The following is a 21,010-nucleotide window of genomic DNA, read 5'->3' as shown; positions in this document are numbered from 1 at the left end:
TGAAATAAAATGGGATATAAGTTAACTTCACAGATTCTATTTTAACGAAAGGTGGACAACTTAAAGATAATTAACATGTTATGCACGTAAAAATATTTCAAAGGAAATATCAGGGAAAAGCAGCTCGATTTGTTCTGGGTGATTTCCGACAAAAGAGTAGCGTTACAAAAATGTTGCGAAGTTTGGGCTGGGAAGAAATGGGAAAAAGAAGACGAGCTGCTCGATTAAGTGGTTATGTTCCGAGCTGTCAGTGGAGAGATGGCGTGGAATGAGATTAGTAGACAAATAAGATTGAGCGGTGTTTTTAAAGTAGGAAAGATCACTATGAAGATAAAGATAAAGTTGGAATTCAAGAGGACAAATTGGGGCAAATATTCGTTTATAGAAAGGGGAGTTAGGGATTGGAATAACTTACCAAGGGAGATGTTCAATAAATTTCCAATTTCTTTGCAATCATTTAAGAAAAGGCTACGAAAACAACAGATAGGAAATCTGCCAACTGGGCAACTGCCCTAAATGCAGATCAATATTGATTGATTGAACTGCCTGATAAAAGCAAACATTAACCAGCTCCTTTACGGTGTCAAACTCAAGACCTTAGCCTTTGGTTGTGGTACCATACACAACCATTAACCTGACTCAAGGGAGATAGGGCCACCTTCCCTATTCTCCAATTGAGTAACTCCTGCCTGGCGCATCCACGTTGCGGGGGTGGGCATCCTCTACTCCAGTAGGCCGGTGTAAAAGGATAGCTAAGTTCAAGTGGGGACCCAGTCTCACGGGGTATAACGTGGAACCCTTGCCCAGGGTTACGGGTGAAGACCTTAACGGCGGATCCAGCAGAGAAGGAAACCTTCGGAATGGTGGAAAAGGCGGATGAGGCAACCCATCCTCACTGGGGTTAATTAGCTGAGGATGTAACACGGGGTAGACGGGACTCCTTAGTCGTGGGGAAGACAACCTGTCTAGGAGTAGGATGCTCCAAAATCAATGTCCCCAGCCAGTGGATAGGGTTGAGCGTGGGGTTAACGGCCTCACCTTGTAAGAAAAGCATTGTTCAGAAGACTTCTACGAGAAAACCGGATGGAAATCGAAAACGACAAAAGCTTAGGAAAAGGACACGAGTAAGGAAAGCGGATATAAACATGGCGACATGGAATGTAAGAACAATGTTGAAACCGGGAAAAATGCAAGAAATTGTAAATGAAACAAAAAGATTTGGATACGACTTAGTAGCGATTCAGGAAATAAGATGGAAAGGGCAAGGATGTATTGAAAAGAAAGATTATAACCTCTATTACAGTGGGCCGGAAGAAAGAACAGGACAGTTCTGTACGGGATTTATAGTACATGGGAAATTGAAGAAGAGTGTAATAGGATTTGAACCGATCTCAGATAGAATATGTAAGCTTCGGATTAAGGGGAAGTTTAGGAACATAACTGTTATATCAGCACATGCACCAATCGAAGATGCAGATGAAGAAAGGAAGGAACAATTTTATGATGAGTTAGTACAAACCGTTGAAAAGGGACCAAGATATGACATGACTATTATTTTAGGAGATTTTAATGCCAAAGTGGGAAAGGAAGAGTGTATGAGACCAATAGCCGGGAAATATACACTACATGATGAATCAAATGAGAATGGTTTTTACTTGGGACAGTTTGCAACTACGAGTGGTCTTATAATTAAAAGCACCTGCTTTGATCATAAGAAAATACATAAAGGAACATGGAAGATGCCAGGAAACAATGTGGTAAATCAAATAGATCATGTACTAGTGACAACGAGGCATGCAGCATCAATTATTGACGTAAGGACATGCAGAGGGCCAAACTGTGATTCTGATCATTATTTAGTAAAAGCAATAGTGAGGCAAAAATTGGCAATAGGACAGAGGAGACAACCTATGGAAAGAAACAAATGGAATTTGGTAAAACTACAACAACCAGAAGGAAAACAAGAATTCCAGTCAAACATGAATAATACTTTACAGACGATTGGACAAGTTTCTGGAATAGAGGAAAGGTGGGCAAAAGTTAAAAAGTTCAAAAGTGCATACAAAATGCGGCACAAGAAACACTGGGTATAGCCAAAAAGAAAAGAAATATTTGGTTTGATATGGAGTGTGAGGAAGCGATTGGAAAGAAGAATGCAGCAAGAGCAAAAATGTTACAGAGAGATACAAGGTCAAATAGGGAAAATTATGAGAAATGCAGACGTGAAGCTAATAACATCTGTAAGAAGAAAAGAGAGATGATTAAGAAGAAACTAGAGAGTATAGAGACATAAAGGTTACAGAAGAGGACAAAGGAATTCTATAATGAAATTAATTATTTCAGGAAAGGGTATAAGCCAAGATTGAATGGCTGTAAGAATAAAGAAGGTAAGCTATTACAGAATGAAGAGGAAATAAGTGAAAGATGGACCGAATATTTCCGAGAGCTCCTTAACAAGGAAAGAGAAGATGTGGAAGAAAGTGAACGGCATATGGAGCAGAATGGACCAAATGGATAAATGCCCCCACATTGAAAGATGTAGAAAATGCTATTGCAAAATTAAATAACCATAAAGCAGCAGGAGAAGACGGAATAACAAGTGAACTGATTAAAAATAGTAGCAAAGAAATCCTAGGAGAGATACATGAACTGATTATTAAGATTTGGTAGGAAGAACGGATACCTGATGAGTGGAATACAGGAATAATTTTCCCAATATATAAGAAGGGAAATAAGTATGAATGCACTAATTATAGGGGAATCACACTACTGAATATCATCTATAAAGTATTTTCAAATATCCTATTACAATATCTGACTCCATATGCTGAAGAAAGATTGGATGAAGTACAGTGTGACTTCAGGCGAAATAGGAGCGCAGTAGATCAAATATTTGTGGTACGTCAAGCGATGGAAAAATGCTATGAGCATAATATAGATCTACATATGTTGTTTGTAGATTTTAGACAAGCATTTGAAAGTATATACAAGGATAAGCTATATGAATACATGGAGACAATAGGAATACCACAGAAACTGATTAGGATGTTCAGAATCACTTTAGGAGAAGTAAGGGCAAAGGTGATGGTGGATGGGAGAATTGGAAATGAGTTTGCTCTTAATACAAGAGTCAGACAAGGTGACGCACTCTCAGCTACTTTGTTTAATCTGGCAATTAACCAAGTCCTTGAAAAAATAATGGATACCGGAAATATTGTATATAAATCTAAACAAATTTGTGCATATGCAGATGATGTAGTGTTAATGGCCCGGAATGATAGATATTTGAAGGAAATGTTTCTTGAAATAGAGGAAGCAGGAAAACGGATGGGGTTGGAGGTGAATGCCAGTAAATCTAAGTATATGCATATGACTGTTATAGAGGGCAGAAGAAGTCAAGATAATCTGACAATAAACGGCCATAATTTTGAGAATGTACGAAGTTTTGAGTATTTGGGAACCATGTTGACAAATAATAATAGAATATGTGAGGAGATACATCGTAGAATAATAGCTGGAAACAGGGCCTATTATGCTAATCTTACATTATTTAAATCTCGTCTATTGTCTAAACTTACAAAATTCAAAATATATAAGACCCTTATTAGACCTGTAGTGACATATGGCTCAGAAGCCTGGAACTTTTTAGTTGATGACGCAAAGAAATTAAAGATATTTGAAAGAATGATTATTAGACGAATATATGGCCCAATTCAAGACCAGAATGGTTGGAGGATAAGGACGAATGCTGAAATACAAAACATATTAGACCAGGAGGATATAGTTAGATTTATTAAGGCATACAGACTGCGATGGCTTGGCCGTGTGGAAAGAATGGAGGAAGATCGAATGCCAAGAAAAGTAGTTAAATCCCGAGTAGACAAAAGGCGGCGACAAGGAAGGCCCCGTAATAGATGGAGTGATGAAGTTGAAGCTGACTTGAGGGCAATGAACATCCGCCCATGGAGACCAGCCGCTCAGGATCGAAGTAGATGGCGGACTATCGTAGAAGAGGCCAAGGCTCACACAGGGCTGTAGCGCCGGATAAGGAAGGAACTCAAGACCTTAACGTAAGCTCATTTGTTGGTTTTTGCGTCCTGAAAACCTATAGTAGCTTTTTCGCCTGCTAATTATGGCTGATAATTTTTTCTTAATTATTTATAGATCGACCCCGACATACACCCAGCCCCCATGCCAGCGAAATTAACCAAGATGGTTAAAATTCCCGACCCTGCCGGGAATCACCCGGGACCGCTGTGACCAAAGGCCAGCACGCTAACCATTTAGCCATGGAGCCGGACGATCCCGACAGAAATTTGCTAATAGGTACATGTGAATGCAAGGCGGGCCTATTCAGTCCTTGTAAGCATATTGCAGCGTTATGCATATTTGTCAACTTTGAACGTAAAATGCCTTCAGCAGTGGGAAAACCAGGAGAATGCTCGTGAAGCCATCCGTTTTGTGATACGACTTACCGTTTAGCCACGAAATACATCGAAAGGAAGGACTGCACCGTCATTAAGATTGCCTCCATATTTCGATATTTTTCGGGGGTAAAAAATAAAATGTTTAAACATCTCGTAAATTTTCTGTCGGTTACATGCTAAAAGCTATAATTTTGCAACATTTCAATTTTCTAACTTGTCTGGGAGATTGTGCTGCGATCTTGATATGGGGGGAGTGGTATTACATACTATCCACTTCATTCCGTATCGATATTGTATTCAAATAACAGTACTCGGATGTAGTCCTTACCAGGGGTAGTGTTGTTTTCATGTTTTAACGCCAGCTGGAGTTCCGCATAAGTAAATGGCCATAACAGAAAATGAGTGCGATCCCAGTTGGGTGAAAAGCGCCAACCGGGCAACTGCGGCACAGTAGGTGGAGCAATATGGCTATGAAAAGCCTCGACGCAATCAGACGGAAACGAAGAACGTGGGGAGCTATTCCCCACCCTTTTTAAGGATCTTACTTTATTCCAGATTGTAGTAAGCGGGCTTACTCTGCTAATTTCTTCACAGTATCTTCGCCAACTGGATCGCTTTTTCTGTTTTAAAATTCTTTTGACCTGTGCGTTGATGTGTTGATAATTAGAACAGTTTTCTCGGGAAGAAAGACGTCGATATTGTTTAAAACCAAGTTTTCTTCTTGCAATCATGCGGGAACATCCTGTGTCCCACCACGGCGTAGGGGTATTTTTGGAAAACAGGAAGGCTATTTCACTGGGATACTAACCGAAGCTGCAGCATTTATGGTATGTATTAAACAGTCGTATTTTTAAGTGGGTCGGTAGAGAGAGTTGCAGTACGAAGTTCGGAGTCTATGTTTTCGCTGAAGGCAATCCAATTTTCTCGTTTGGTGTTCCATTTGGTGGTGGGGTAGAAAGTTATAGGTAAGGCGTAGCTATTTTGTACATAAACTTCGATAAGAAGATGATCAGGTCCTAAGGAGTATCGTCGTGCTTCCCAGGTTAGGTTGGCAGCGATGGCTGGCGAACAAATAGTCACATCTACTGCCGAAGGTCGATGCCCAGGCCGAAATATACGGGTAGGACTACCGTCGTTGAGTATAGCCAGGTAGTAGTCATCCATGATATCTTGAAGAGCTATTCCAGCACGGCCCGTATAAGCACACCCCCAAGCTACACTATGGGCGTTCAGATCACCACATATAATGTACGGAGGTTACAGTCGGTTAAATAAACTATCCCATTCGCCTGGTTGAATTACAATACGTGGTGGACAATAGATAGATATTAATGAAAATGCCACCTTAGGGAGGAAGATACGAGCCGCTACCACTTGGAATGAAAGAACTCCGGGAAAAGTAAGGGATATTGCAATGTGACGAATATTGTTGCCTGTTAACAGACCACTTCCTCCACATCCATCATCTCTGTCTGAACGCAGAACACGATATCTAGGAAACATAACTGGTATACCAGCACGAAACCAAGTCTCGGATAATGCTGCCAAGTTGATGTGCCGATCATGTAATTCGTTTTGAAGACTGCACTTATGAGCCGCGCTTATTGCCTATTCCACTGCAATATTTTAAAAGCTTCCATGAATGTTTTGTGTTATCATTTCGCGAAGTTACGAAGGGATACCACGATTTGATAGGAGAATCCCGGGTAGAAGCTGTGTAACTAGGTTAAGGATACCAGTATAAGGGATTCTGATGAGGTAAGTGGTGGTTGAGAAGTGCTGCCAGGCAAGGGACTTGCACTACAGGGTGCTATTAAGTGCGGCTGAGGTGGATAAGGGTTTGGACCCACTGGACACCCACTGACTTCATGGGGATGGTAAAATACCGGTGGGTGGGGGATAGACGTTCTGGGTAACTCCGGAGGAGGTCGCCGAGGTTGGGACATGGTAATTTTGTAACTTTGTTGCCTTGGTAAGGGAGAAAAAGCTTGCTCATGTGTGAGAGGTAATGGCTGAACCACTTCAGCATATGATTTTTTTCATAACAGCTTCCTTGAATTGCTTGTTATATCTGGCCGAAACCTCGTTTATCTCTAATCGTTTGTTATACTCCGAGCACTCTTTACTGAGGGCACTGTGTTGACCTTGACAATGTAAGCACTGAGGCTGAGGCAGTGAACAGGGGTTTGGAGTATGTGACACACCACAGTTATTGCATCTACCCTGTGAATGACAGTGTTTACTTATGTGCCGAAGCGCAAGCAATTGTAACAAATACGTACTGGAGCCACATATAGAGAAACCTCACAACGTGCTCCCATATATTGACACACTGTCTGGCAGCATCTGAGAGTCAAAAGTAACCACACAAGTCCGTGTTGGAACAGCAGTTGAAACATTGTCCTACATTGTGCGCCTATAGATACGATGGACTCGTCCGATTTTAACAGAAGAATCTATCACTTGTAATAGTTCGTCTTCCCCTGTTTCTGTATGTACATCTCGAATGACACCCTGTCAAGTTATGACGTGAGACGGAATGTAACCTTCTAATTGATGTGAGGAAAAGAAAGTAGAACTAACGAACCAGTTTGTTGCTGGTGCTGAATGAAATTCCATTTTAAGACGATTTTTCACGATAGGAGAAATATCTCTGATATTTCGACGTTGAGATGGACACTCCCGATAAATTATTTCACCAAACGCCATCGGATGTAGTCTACCTATGTTTCCTTCTTTCCCTTCCACATAGATGAAGTAAGGTCCTGAAGAATCAATGTGATATCGGATGGCATTGTTCTAATCATATGCACTGAGCCGAGGCGGTGCTCCGCTATTTTGAGGAAGCACAGCTGGTACCGCATACATGTCAGAAACACTATCATCTTGACTAGAATCTGAGCTAGACCCTGAATCACTGGGAGAATATATCTGTTGTGAAACATTACCTGAAGCATTTTCTGGTGTAACTGCTTGTTTCTTATCGATGTTACTTGAAGGTTCTTCTAATGCTCGCTTGTTTGCCACCACAACAGATGGAAAACTCGCCTTCATATTACAGTCGTAGGTAGGTGGTGGATTTAGAACCACCAAAGCACTCCTGACACTATGAGACACCTGCTGTATACTGTTCGGTATGAGCACATTACACTGTGATATGGGGGCAGGACCGCCCTCCCCATATAAGCTTCCTTCCATAGCACTAAATGCTAATTAAACTGCTAGGTATGTCATGAGGCTACACACTAGTAGACGTAATATCAATCAATCACTACTGATCTACAATTAGGGCAGTCGTCCAGGTGGCAGATTCCCTATCTGTTGTTTTCCTAGCCTTTTCTTAAATGATTGCAAAGAAATGGGAAATTTCTTGAACATCTCCCTCGATAAGTTATTCCAATATCTAACTCCCCTTCCTATAAACGAATATTTGTCCCAATTTGTCCTCTTGAATTCCAACTTTATCTTCATATTGTGATCTTTCCCACCATCCAAACTTATTCGTCTGCTGATGTCCTCCCACGCGATCTCACCTCTGACAGCTCGGAACATACCACTTAGTCGAGCAGCTCGTCTCCTTTCTCCCAAGTCTTCCCAGCCCAAACATTGCAACATTTTTGTAACGCTACTCTTTTGTCGGAAATCGCTCAGAACAAATCGAGCTGCTCTTCTTTGGATTTTTTCCAGTTCCTGAATCAAGTAATCCTGGTAAGGGTCCCATACACTGAAACCATACTCTAGTTGGGGTCTCAGCAGAGACAAATATGCTCTCTCCTTTACATCCTTACTACAACCCCTACTCTCATAACCATGTGCAGAGATCTGTACCTTTTATTTACAATCCTGTTTATGTGATCTCCCCAATGAAGATCTTTCCTTATATTAATACCTACTGTAGCTATTTACATTGATCCCCAAAGGAAACTTTCAACGCAGTAATTAAAAATGAGAGGACTTTTCCTATTTGTGAAACTCACAACCTGACTTTTATTCCCGTTGATCAACATACCATTGCCTACTGTCTATTTCACAACATTATCGAGCTCATTTTTCAGTTGCTCACAATCGTGTAACTTATTTATTACTCTGTAGAGAATAACATCATCTGCGAAAAACCTTATATCTTTACACATATCATTGATATACCGTATATAAGAAAACATAAAGGTCCAAAAATACTGCCTTGAGGAATTTCCCTCTTAATTTTTACAGGGACAGATAAAGCTTCACCTACTCTAATTCTCCGAGTTCTATTTTCTAGAAACAGAGCAACCCATTCAGTCACTCTTTTGTCAAGTGCAATTGCACTCATTTTTGCCAGTAGTCTCCCATGATCTACCCTATCAAATGCCTTAGACAGGTCAATCGCGATCCAGTCCAATTGACCTACTGAATCCAGGATATCTGCTATATCTTGCTGGAATCCTACAAGCTAAGCTTCAGTGGAATAACCTTTCCTAAATCCAAACTGCCTTCTATCAAACCAGTTATTAATTCTGCAAACATGTCTAATATAATCAGAAAGAATGCCTTACCAAAGCTTACATACAATGACGTCAAACTCACTGGCCTGTAATTTTCAGCTTTATGTCTATCACCCTTCCCTTTGTATACAGGGGCTACTATAGCAACTGTCCATTCATTTGGTAAAGTTCCTTCATGCAAACAATAATCAAATAAGTACTTCAGATATGGTACTATATCCCAACCCATTGTCTTTAGTATATCCCCCGAAACCTTATCAATTCCAGCTGATTTTCTAGTTTTTAACTTTTGTATCTTACTGTAAATGTCATTGCTGTCATAGGTAAATTTTAATACTTCTTTAGTATTAGTCACCTCCTCTATCTGGACATTTTCCTTGTAACCAAAAATTTTTACACACTGCTGACTGAATACTTCTGCCTTTTGAACAACCTCGCATACACACTCGCCTTGTTCATTAATGATTCCTGGATTGTCCTTCTTGGAACCAGTTTCTGCCTTAAAGTACCTATACATATTCTTCCATGTTTCACTAAAATGAGTATGGCCACCAATTATGCTTACCATCATGTTACCCTTAGCTGCCTTCTTTGCTAGATTCAATTTCCTAGTAAGTTCCTTCAATTTCTCCTTACTTCCACAGCCATTTCTAACCCTATTTCTCCCCAACCTGCACCTCCTTCTTAGTCTCTTTACTTCCCTGTTATAATATAGTGGATCTTTACCATTCTTTACGACCTTTAAAGGTACAAACCTCTTTTCACATTCCTCAACAATTGCTTTAAACCCATCCCAGAGTCTGTTTACATTTTTATTTACCGTTTTCCACCGATCGTAGTTACTTATTAAAAACTCCCTCAAGCCTGTTTTATCAGCCATATGGTACTGCCTAAAATTCCTCATTTTAATCTCTTCCTTTCTTTCACATTTGTTTTTAATTACCACAAAGACAGCTTTGTGATCTCTAATACCATCTATGTCCGACTCGTTGGCTGAACCGTCAGCGTACTGACTTTCGGTTCAGAGAGTCGCGGGTTCGATTCACGGGCGGGTGGGGGATTTTAACCTTAATTGGTTGATTCCAATGGCACGGGGGCTGGGTGTATGTGTTGTCTTCATCATCATTTCATCCTCATTACGACGCGCAGGTCGCCTACGGATGTCAAATAGAAAGACCTGGGCGAACCGAACCTGTCTTGGGATATCCCGGCACTCAAAGCCATACGTCATCATCATCATCATACCATCTATTACTTCTGTTTCTCTATAGAGCTCATCTGGTTTTACCAGCACCACGTCCAGAATATTCTTCCCTCTAGTTGGTTCCGTCACTTTCTGAATAAGCTGCCCTTCCATATTAACTTATTTGCCATTTGTTGGCCATGCTTCTTGTTGTTCTCATTACCTTCCCAATTGACATTTGGTAAATTCAGATCACCCGCTACAATCACGTTCCTTTCCTTATCGTTTCCCACATAGCTAATTATCTTATCAAATAATTCTGAATCAGCATCTGCGCTACCCTTTCCTGGTTTGTACACTCCAAAGACATCAAGTTGCCCATTATCTTTAGAGATGAGCCTTTCCCCTAGAATTTCGTGTTTGTCGTCTTTAACTTTTTCGTAGCTTACAAATTCTTCTTTCACGAGAATGAATACTCCCCCTCCTACCATTCCTATCCTATCTCTACGATACGCCCTCCAGTTCCGTGAGAAAATTTCTGCATCCATTATAACATTTCTCAGCCATGATTCAACTCCTATTGCAATATCTGGTAAGTATATATATCTATTAAAGTACTTAATTCTATCCCTTTCTGTACAATACTTCTACAGTTGAGCCTTAACAGTTTAATGTCATCCCTACTTGATTTACAGTTCCCTGTTCCCTTAACACCGCTCCCTAGGCCACCCTGTTTCCCTGAATGTACCTCCCTATAACCCTTCTAAACAAATTTCCTAACTTATATGTGCCACTACGGTTTAAGTGAAGGCCATTTGAGCGCAGATTCCTATCTCCTACCCACCCATTAGGATCTAGAAATTTCACTCCCAGTTTCTCACATACCCACTCTATAGTCTCATTTTATTCCCAATCACCTTCCAGTCAGTATCCCTCTTACACAGTATTCCACTGATATCAATCTCCGTTTCCTCAAACTTCACCCGTGCTGCATTTACCAGATCCCACACATCCCCAAATATGTTGGTACTTATACCTGCTTGTCTTACGTTGTTAGTACCAACGTGAAACACTACCACCTTCTCCCTTCCCTCCTCCTTCTCTTCTACTTTCCTCAACATCTGCTTTAACCTAATTCCTGGATAACACTCTACCCTGGTACCCTTTCCTCCACACACTTTCCCGATATGTCTAACGATAGAATCCCCCATGACCAGAGCCTCTACCCTACCCACCTCATTTGATCCCCTCCCCTCCTGGTCAGTCCTATCTTTCCTGACAGCTGCAGAAGCTACTTCCTCCTCCCTTTTCTCCATCCCATGACCCTGTTCCACCTGTCTTTTCCTATCCACTACTCCAAATTTCGCTTTCCTACCTCTTCCCTTTCTGCTACTTCCACACTTCTCGGCAACAGTTCCCTGTTCCTCATCTTCCCTCGGCTGTTCTACCTGCAGTGACTCGTACCGATTTCTCACCAACACCTGTCCTGAATTTTGATCCTGAATGGAGCCCTTAGCCTGCAATCTCCTTCCCCTTAAAACATTAGACCACCTGTCTTCCACAGTTCCCCCCTTTCCTTCCCATCCCTCTATTACACCTATTACACACGTAGTCACTGAAACGCAACTATAAATGTCCACACAACTAATAAGTCCGTACTTCCGTACGATAAGTGAGCGTGAGTCACACAGAGCGAACACAGAAGCAACTGCACGCCATGAGGTTTACGAACACGAGCTAGTCGAGTATTAGTACGCCTGCGCCGAGCAAGGCACCTCTCCTCTCGACACAGAGATGTATCCTGCTACGTTCTCCGGTCGTGTTACCACAATGGAAAATGGAAACAATACCTTATAACGTCGGTGCTGAGCTGTACAGTCCAATCTTTCCGCCGCGCTCAACAGTGCATTACTATATTATTGTTTTCTATTATAATACGATGTGACTTTTCTTGTTAAAGTGTGAATTTATGTTAGGTAAGGATGGCCTATAGAACTGCACAACGTTAAACATTAAAATGAGTGCTAACACTTCCACCTCGAAAATAAATGAGTTGGCGTGTCCAGAATATTCATGTATAATAGAAAGCTTAATGAACACGCCGTTTTCGTTAAGAACTTCTGAAAAAAGAAAAATATAATTGAAAAAGATAGACCCACGCCTCCTCTTAAAAATTTAGTCAAGGAATCGAAAAGAACAGTACGATATTTTCATGACTCGTGGTACATAGATCTGGATTGGTTATGTGGTTGTACAAAACTTAATAACTGTATTGTTGGCAGTGTGTTCCATTTTTCTCAGGAAAGAATGCTTGAAATAAATACGGTGTGGACATTTTATAAAGTTTGAGTTTTAAAGAGACGCCATGAGGTGTCTCAAGCACACATCGTCGATGTTGCCGATATGATTCAGTTCGGAAGGTCCAGAATAGAGTACAGCTCACAGAAAGAACATTAACGAGCATGATGAGTTAGTGAAAATAACAGATATATTATCAGCACTTTAATAGATTCTGTGTATTTCCTTTCAAAGCAAGGATTACCTTTCAGTGGTCATCGATAAACTGAAGAATCTGATAACAGAGGTAATTATAGGGAATTACTAACGTTAATTGCTAAGATATATGACATCTCGGCACCAATTAGAAACATCTATAGTTTTCTCAGGACTTTCATCTGACATTCAAAATATTATTGACGCCACAGCTAGTTTTATGATCGGCGAAATAAAGACGAGGTTAATAAAGCAAACTTGATTTTCGTTAATTTGGAGCACATCTCTCGACAGTATTTAGATATGTTAGTCCCGAAGGCGATAATCAAGAAGTCTTTGGGATTCGGTGAGGTAAGCGGCGACTGTTCTGCTGTTTCTCTCTCTAAACATCTCTTTGGAAAGTTACAAGAATTTCAGAGTGGTGAAAAGTTAGTAGCAGAGGCATTTGATGGCGCAACAGTCATTCATGGTCCATAGATCTGGATTGGTCATATGGTTGTGCAGAAATGAATAAACTGTTCTGTTGGCCATGTATTCTATTTTCCTCAGAAAAAAAATGCTTGGAATAAAGACGGTGTGGACGATTTAGATAGATATACTCTCAGAAGGTGTGTGGTAACACTTTTCGATACTGTGACCGTTCACAACGTCACCTATGGTATGTTATGATATCTAGGAGATGAAATATGCCGTTTTCCGCGTCATTCTACGATAAAAACTGCCCAAGTTAGAATTTTTCTGCCCGCTCCAGGACTCGATTTGCAATATCCAGAGTCGCGCGACCCAGCTCTAGTTGCTGGTAATTAGCAGCAAGGCGGTGCAAGAGCGCTTGTACTCGAAGTTTTCTCACTCCCACCGCGACCGAGATGAAACGATACGCGTTTTATCACGTGACAAAGAATCTAGGTCACTAGCTGAGCCCAGAGAGTACATCCAACGTGAAAACTAACATTATACCCTGTTTTCCTCGCTTATTCACCACTGCCAACTTAACGCATTCAACTGTTTTATTTCTGTTAATTTTTATAAATCGCAGAATACCCCATGGATAATTAAGCGCAAACATTCATTTGAATCAGGGAATTTTACGCATAATTATGAGACCGAGAAGTGCTCTACTTAACTGACAGAGCGGTAACTACGCTGTAAACAAGGGCGCGTCTTAATGACCAACAGATGTTGGACCCTAACCGTGAGAGCGAACACAAGGAATCCCCTGTGGTCGTCATCATTCACCGCCAGAGACTAAAGGACGCTTTTAAGATTGCTTCAGAACCTACGAAGTTATTTTAATAACAGTCACTCAGTGGAGATGGGAATACAGGAGCTACATTTTGATACCCTGTTCGTCACTGTACGTTGCGTATTAACGGACCAACGTGTGAGAAAGGATTGTATTTTTCCCCCACCCTCAGCATTCGGGTCTCTAGCGTAGCGCGCCTATATATTCAAGAGCTGAGAAGGAGACACTACCCAGTGCATTTGCAGTGTAGCGCCAGTACGGTAGTTTTTCGTCGTGGTTTGTGTGTGAGTCGTTTGTGAAGAAATAATCTTGTGATTTGAGCAGTGTAATACAGTGATTCATGAAAGTCTGTGAGTATGTGGAAATAATCACCCTCTGAGTGAGATGTTAGCGTGTACAGTGTGCCGCAAATTAATAAATAGGAACGGTACGAAACCGTAATAACCGATGTCCGTGTGTAGAAAAGGTCGTACATCGAGCCTCCTATGTGTCTAAGTTAATACGGCTCAGTTAACATATATAGGGACGTACTTAGCGAAGTGGGTGGAGCGAACGTGCTTGATATCAATATAAATTACCAAGAAAGTCAGTGAACGGCTCAGTGTAGACCTAATTGAGGACAGCGCCACGTTAAAGTAATCCGTAGTACAGTTGAGAGCTCGACTCACGGCTAAGTGCATTAGAACAGGCCTGAACTGTCGTTTCTAGGGAAACTAGTGAAATTTCTGGGCCTATAATCGCTGTCTACAAGAAGAATAGATAAATGAGAAGGGATTAATGTCGGGCTTCTGGGACATTACCGACATTGGGTTGGAATGCTCGTGCTATTGAGCAAATCCAACCATATGTTCAAATTGTGGTGTGTAATAAACTAACGCATTCACTTGAGATAATTTCCCCTCATTTACATGTCTACGAGAACGCCGGAGTGAACGCCGACGTCCAGTTAAATGCCGGAATTTTGCCTGTGTACCGGAGTGAACGAGTCATCTAGCTGTTTGCCGGAAATTTCGTCTGGTAGCCGAGAACGTCTGGAACGTCGCAGTCATGTGTATGACCTGCCAGGAAGTCATCATGGGTCTTCACATCGCCGATAACGTGATGCAAGCAGCTTAAGTCCATGGAGTGCCCTCCTGTAAAGCTGTGAACGTGGTATCCAGAAGGCTGAGTACATTTCCAAGTATTTCTATCTTTGAAGGTCGTGTCCCATTGTAAATATGTAGATTTTTCACTTAGATATAACATAGACTGCAAGCACGCCATTTCAGAGGGATAATAATTATAATTTCATTTTTATTTGGGTCTTTTATAGAATACTTTCTTCATGGTTTGGGAACGACCATATTTTACTTCCATTTTTTTTAAAAGGGTTTGATAATGCATGACGTAAATTTAAGGACCTCAGATTAATTAAGTGTGAAGTACTGTCAAGTAAAAGGGCTTAAATATTCTACGTAAACGACTCCAGTTATCATCTTTCTACAGCCAATAGGAGTCCTCAAAGATATCTCAGTAACTGATTTTTTTTGTACTTCACAAGCTCTTAGGAAATCCTCCTTACTAGAAATTAAAACTGCTGGAACAACGAATGGAGCATGAGATTGGGGTATATATCTTACATCGCTAATTAGTTCGCGAATGCACAAGTTAATTTGGACCCTGGCGGCAGGAGATCATCACTGAATTTGCATCGTGGTCGATGTACCGAGAGGAAATGAAATGGCTGAACAGGCTGTAGCCATAATATATATTGTGAAATGAAATGTGAAGTTCCCTTGGAATCTGTCATTAAGACACGCGAGGCGCATATCGCGATGTGAATATGTTGATTACGACGGATATAGGGCCGTGATTTGTGTGATGCCATGGTGGCCAGTATTGAAAGAAGTGAATAGATTATTTGCCGTGAAGCCATTGCCCGAGAAGGCTTAGTGGACCGCTCTTTGGAAGTGTGTCACGGGCAGCTCACAGCTGGAGTTTTATGAGCCCCTTTAAACGGGGGAGTGAAGGCGTTTTCTTCAGTGAAATAGAACAGATACAAGTGGCGAGTTTTTTTTTCCTTTCGGCACAGAGATTACGCGTGTTAATTTAAATAGAGCCAACGTCGCAGAGATTCCAGATGAGCATTAAAGGAAGGATCCCTCCAATTTCTTTTCTTAATTACTTATAGCGTACAGGGAATTCCAGATTAGATATACCCCGTCTCAGAAGATCTTGAGTTCGTTCCAGGAGACAGTGAAAGTCTATGTTCACTGTTACCAACAGCGGGTGGCTTGTACCATCTTGGACTCATTGTGTGTATGTGAAATGTATATATTCTTGTCCATTTGTTGCAGGTAGTGCTATAATACTTTGTCTATGATGTTTGGTATTGAAGTCGCTAAATGCTTGTCCATAGGTAACATCGTTGTGTAAATAATGTCCTGATATATGTGTTGATACAAATCCTAATGAAATGAGCGTGTTTATCATACTGCATATTTGGCAACGTTTAACTTAAGGTAGTGTTGTAACGCGACTTTCAAAGGATTGGGAGTGTAAATTGCCTATTTCAGTTCATACGATACTAGCAAACTTATATCATAATTTGATGCAAATTGAATATATTAATTCTTGGCAGGTAAACAGATTTACAGCGGGGTGTGTCCATAATGATTAAATATGTGTGTGATGTAATATAAGTGTAGAGTGAAATAATTAGAGAGGAAACGCCTCTCTAAGTCTGAGGTAGTGTAATAGTTCGAGAGGGAACGCCTTCTTAAGTTTGAATATTTAAACGTATAATGAAGTGTAGAAAAGGACTACCGAACATTTAAACGTCAAGATCACCCAAGTTACTATATGTAAGGTGTTTGTATGGCATACCCATGTAAATAATGTGTTTCACTAGTATAAGTAAAAATTTGTTATACAAGATATTGTCTCTCTTCTCATTAGTAATGAAATGGTATTCCTCTCATAATTAACTTTTCCCCCTACTATAGAGACTATTACTAAAGGACTTACCGCCCCATAGGACAGTCCACAGACCCGAAAATGCGATACCGACTCAGCTGGCGAACTATTCTAGTAGGGGAGGGTGAGGCTTCGACAAACCGGGCTGAGTTCGAAGCTCACCGATGGTGCTCCATTCTAACGTCATATTTATGAACAATGGTAACTGGTTCATGTACTGATGCCTTGGAAGGTTACAATACGTCACGCATCACCGTGCCTAAAAGCTATGGAATCCATAAAGATTTCCCCCAAAAAGAACCTTTTTTAATCCTTAGTAATTATTTATCAACAGCAAAACTCATTCAAAATACATCATCCTCAAATACACTAGTCTAAGACATACTGCAGACTTACAATACTTTGAAAAATAAAGGACAGCAAGTTACCATAATATGGATTCCCTCACATAAGGGAATAAAAGGCAATGAACAACCTGGCATAACAGCTAAAGAAGCAACTCGTTTTCCTGTACATGATCCAAATTTTCTAATTTCCCACACAGATGTTGCTCCATTTCTTACTACAAAAATCCGTAAATAATGGTTAACTAACTGGACACGGAAACAGCCCACAAGATTCCATGATATCTGGCGTAGATCTACAGATAAATTTGATGTTTCATTCCTCCAGCGTTGAGAACAAGTGCTCATTACTAGAATACGTATAGGCCATAGCAAACTGACTCATACACACATCTTCTCTAAGAAACCTCCACCAATATGTGACACCTGTCAAAAAAGAAAACCTGTTGACCACGTTTTACTAGAATGCTATCTATATGATCAACAAAGACTGTTGTGTAACTTAAACCAGAATAATAGTGTATGTGAAGAGCCTCCGTGGCTCAGACGTCAGCGCGTCGGCCTCTCACCGCTGGATACCGTGGTTCAAATCCCGGTAACTCCATGTGAGATTTGTGCTGGACAAAGCGGAGGCGGGACAGGTTTTTCTTCGGGTACTCCGGTTTTCCCTGTCATCTTTTATTCCACCAACACTCTCCATTCTCATTTCATAGCATCTATCAGTCATTAATAAATCACTTTGGGAGTGGCGACCCCATCGTACTAACAGCCTATATCTGCTTCATTCATTACATCCCTGACCCGGTCAATGACTGGAAAACAGGTTGTAGGTCTTCATTTTTCAATAGTGTATGTGACATATTGAACAAAGGTACACAGTGTAAAAACATTAAATTTTTTAGAGAAACAAATCTATTCAACGACATGAAATCACTATTTGATCAATATGTACTATTGTTATTTTTGCAACTGTAACTCTATGTAATCAATGAAATTAGTCCTTTGTGTATAATTATGAACTGCGATATGACTTTCTAAGTTAAAGTGACAAAAAATGAACTTACCTAAAAACGAACAACCGCGTTATTTCATAGCCGACGTTGAAGGCTCAAATCCACTTCACCAAGCTGAAATATGCGATAAGTTAAAAATATGGAATTTCAGACTAAGTGCGCAAAGGAATCTCACACCGTTTATAACTTCATCGTTGAAAAAATAGCCTTGATGCGGTTGAGCACAGTGAAAGTCATACAGAGTTTAAATAACTTATGGAACTTCATAATCAGACTTATCTGGAGAAGCATTCACAAGATTCCATAAAGAGAGAACCCACATACTCACTATAGGCAATGAACGGCATAAGGAACCTGTCACGGCTATACGTCAAGCCAGCAATGCAACTCTTCAAAATGAAAATCATCCTCATAAACTCATGCGTACTTGAGATAATCTAGGAACACTTAATCGTAAGAGACATGGAGATATTGGAAAAAGTGAAGGCCACATTTCTGAAGAAAGCAGTCTTTCAAGAAACACTCAATCGAGGCTCGTGTATTTACATCACAGGATAAGCAAGTAGCAAATTCTGCGTTGCTGCATTTTCCTGCTTCGATAACAACATGCCTTAGTTCCCTTCTTTTGTCATATCTGGCTTCAGTTCTCTCAGCTGCGTCCTGCCGTACGTGAACAGAGGCTGAGGGGGCCATGATAGTGATGGTGCATGAGGCTATTGGTATCAAAATGATCAATCTGCGCCTTCCTGTACTTTACAGAGTGATTTTTGCCTAATGCATTTATAATCACTCTATCTGGGTGATTTTTGTCTTATATACACAACAGACATGTTGTGAGCGAGTAATCAAAGAACACGTACCACATGATTAATAGTTAATTAGGTATTTTAAATTGTATTTCGTAGATTGTCCCTTTTGATACCAACTTTCAGATTTTCGTAGATATTGCTCTTTTTGATACCAACATGTAAGAAGATTGCTCTTTTTGCTAAATACTTACAGATTTGTGATACCTACACTATTTCCCTTTACACTATATTGAAAGGTCAAGAATGTCACTATAATGTACTGTACGTTTATTAAGAGTTGCGAAAGTGACGAATAATATTACCTAGACTGAAAAACGGAAAACCACCAGCATGAAACACATCAGTTTAGATGTGCAAACAATCTTATTACCACTACATTCATGTTTTTATGTTTTATTTATGTTTTCTTATATATATAAATGATATGAGTAAAGGAGTGGAATCAGAGATAAGGCTTTTGCAGATGATGTTATTCTGTACAGAGTAATAAATAAGTTACAAGATTGTGAACAACTGCAAAATGACCTCGATAATGTGAGATGGACAGTAGGAAATGGTATAATGATAAACGGGGTTAAAAGTCAGGTTGTGAGTTTCACACACAGAAAAAGTCCTCCCAGTTTTAATTACTGCCTTGATGGTATGAAAGTTCCCTATGGGGCTCATTGTAAGTACCTAGGTGTTAATATAAAGAAAAAGCTTCATTGGGTTCATCACATAAATATGATTGTAAATAAAAGGTACACATCTCTACACATGGTTGTGAGGGTATTTAGGGGTTGTAGTAAGGATGTAAAGGAGAGGGCATACAAGTCTCTTTTTTTTCTTTTCTTTTTTTTTTTTCTTTTTGCTAGTTGTTTTATGTCGCACCGACTCAGATAGGTCTTACGGCGACGATGGGAGAGGAAAGGGCTAGGAGTGGGAAGGAAGCGGCCGTGGCCTTAATTAAGGTACAGCCCCAGCATTTGCCTGGTGTGAAAATGGGAAACCACGGAAAACCATTTTCAGGGCTGCCGACAGTGGGATTCGAACCTACTATCTCCCGAATACTGGATACTGGCCGCACTTAAGCGACTGCAGCTATCGAGCTCGGTACAAGTCTCTAGTAAGACCCCAACTAGAGTATGGTTTCAGTGTATGGGATCCTCATCAGGATTACTTGATTCAAGAACTGGAAAAAAATCCAAAGAAAAGCAGCTCGATTTGTTCTGGATGATTTCCGACAAAAGAGTAGCGTTACAAAAATGTTGCAAAGTTTGGGCTGGGAAGACTTGGGAGAAAGGAGACGAGCTGCTCGACTAAGTGGTATGCTCCGAGCTGTCAGTGGAGAGATGGCGTGGAATGACAATCATTTGACGAATAAGTTTGAGTGGTGTCTTTAAAAGTTGGAAGGATCACAATATGAAGATAAAGTTGGAATTGAAGAGGACAAATTGGGGCAAATATTCGTTTATAGGAAGGGGAGTTAGGGATTGGAATAACTTACCAAGGGAGATGTTCAATAAATTTCCAATTTCTTTGCAATCATTTAAGAAAAGGCTAAGAAAACAACTGATAGGGAATCAGCCACCTGGGCGATTTCCCTAAATGCAGATCAGTAGTGATTGTTACACTTCATAGCTATACATACAAGTAATAATGATAATAATTCGAGCTCGATATTTGTGTTATTTACCCATGGGTGAGAGAATATTATTTTCAAGTTATACCTATTATTGCATTTGCGTCACTATTCTGGTTTTCATTATTAAGTGTTAAGTCTCTACGACAGAGTAAATGCCTCATTTTCGTACAGGTGAATATTACCTTTCCTCATTCTCATCTCGAGCCGATGTTAGGTCCCTTTAAACAACAAGCATCATCATCATCATTCTCACCTCCTTGGAATTTTTCTGGGATATTAAAAAAAAATGGAGACGAAAGGGACCAAAAATAAAGCAACACGTAGCATGTGGGATACGCTGGTGATTTTATTATTCTTAATGAAGAGCTACTCATATACTGGTTTAAAGATTTTTCTGAAATCCTGTATTTTTAATAAAATGGTAACGCATTTAAT

At 40.3% G+C, this 21,010-nt stretch overlaps 1 protein-coding gene across 2 annotated transcripts in view; it reads right to left on the bottom strand.

Moving 5' to 3' along the window:
- Positions 1–18,653, bottom strand: part of LOC136875352 (uncharacterized) — a 66,752-nt gene extending 48,099 nt beyond the window's left edge. Inside the window, exons 1-2 of one of the 2 annotated variants that reach the window (XM_067148884.2) lie at positions 18,471–18,652; positions 18,194–18,256 (exon numbers count right to left, since the gene is read on the bottom strand). The gene's annotated coding sequence lies outside the window, so the exon portion shown is untranslated. Of the gene's footprint in view, positions 1–18,193; positions 18,257–18,470 lie in introns of both variants that reach the window. The other variant, XM_067148887.2, reaches the window with a different exon arrangement.
- Between the last annotated feature and the right edge of the window lie 2,357 nt (positions 18,654–21,010).

Source organism: Anabrus simplex, chromosome 6, assembly GCF_040414725.1.
Source record: "Anabrus simplex isolate iqAnaSimp1 chromosome 6, ASM4041472v1, whole genome shotgun sequence".
NCBI lineage: Eukaryota > Metazoa > Arthropoda > Insecta > Orthoptera > Tettigoniidae > Anabrus > Anabrus simplex.
Note: the sequence above shows the minus strand (reverse complement) of the source record. Positions and strands in the feature narration are given on the sequence as shown.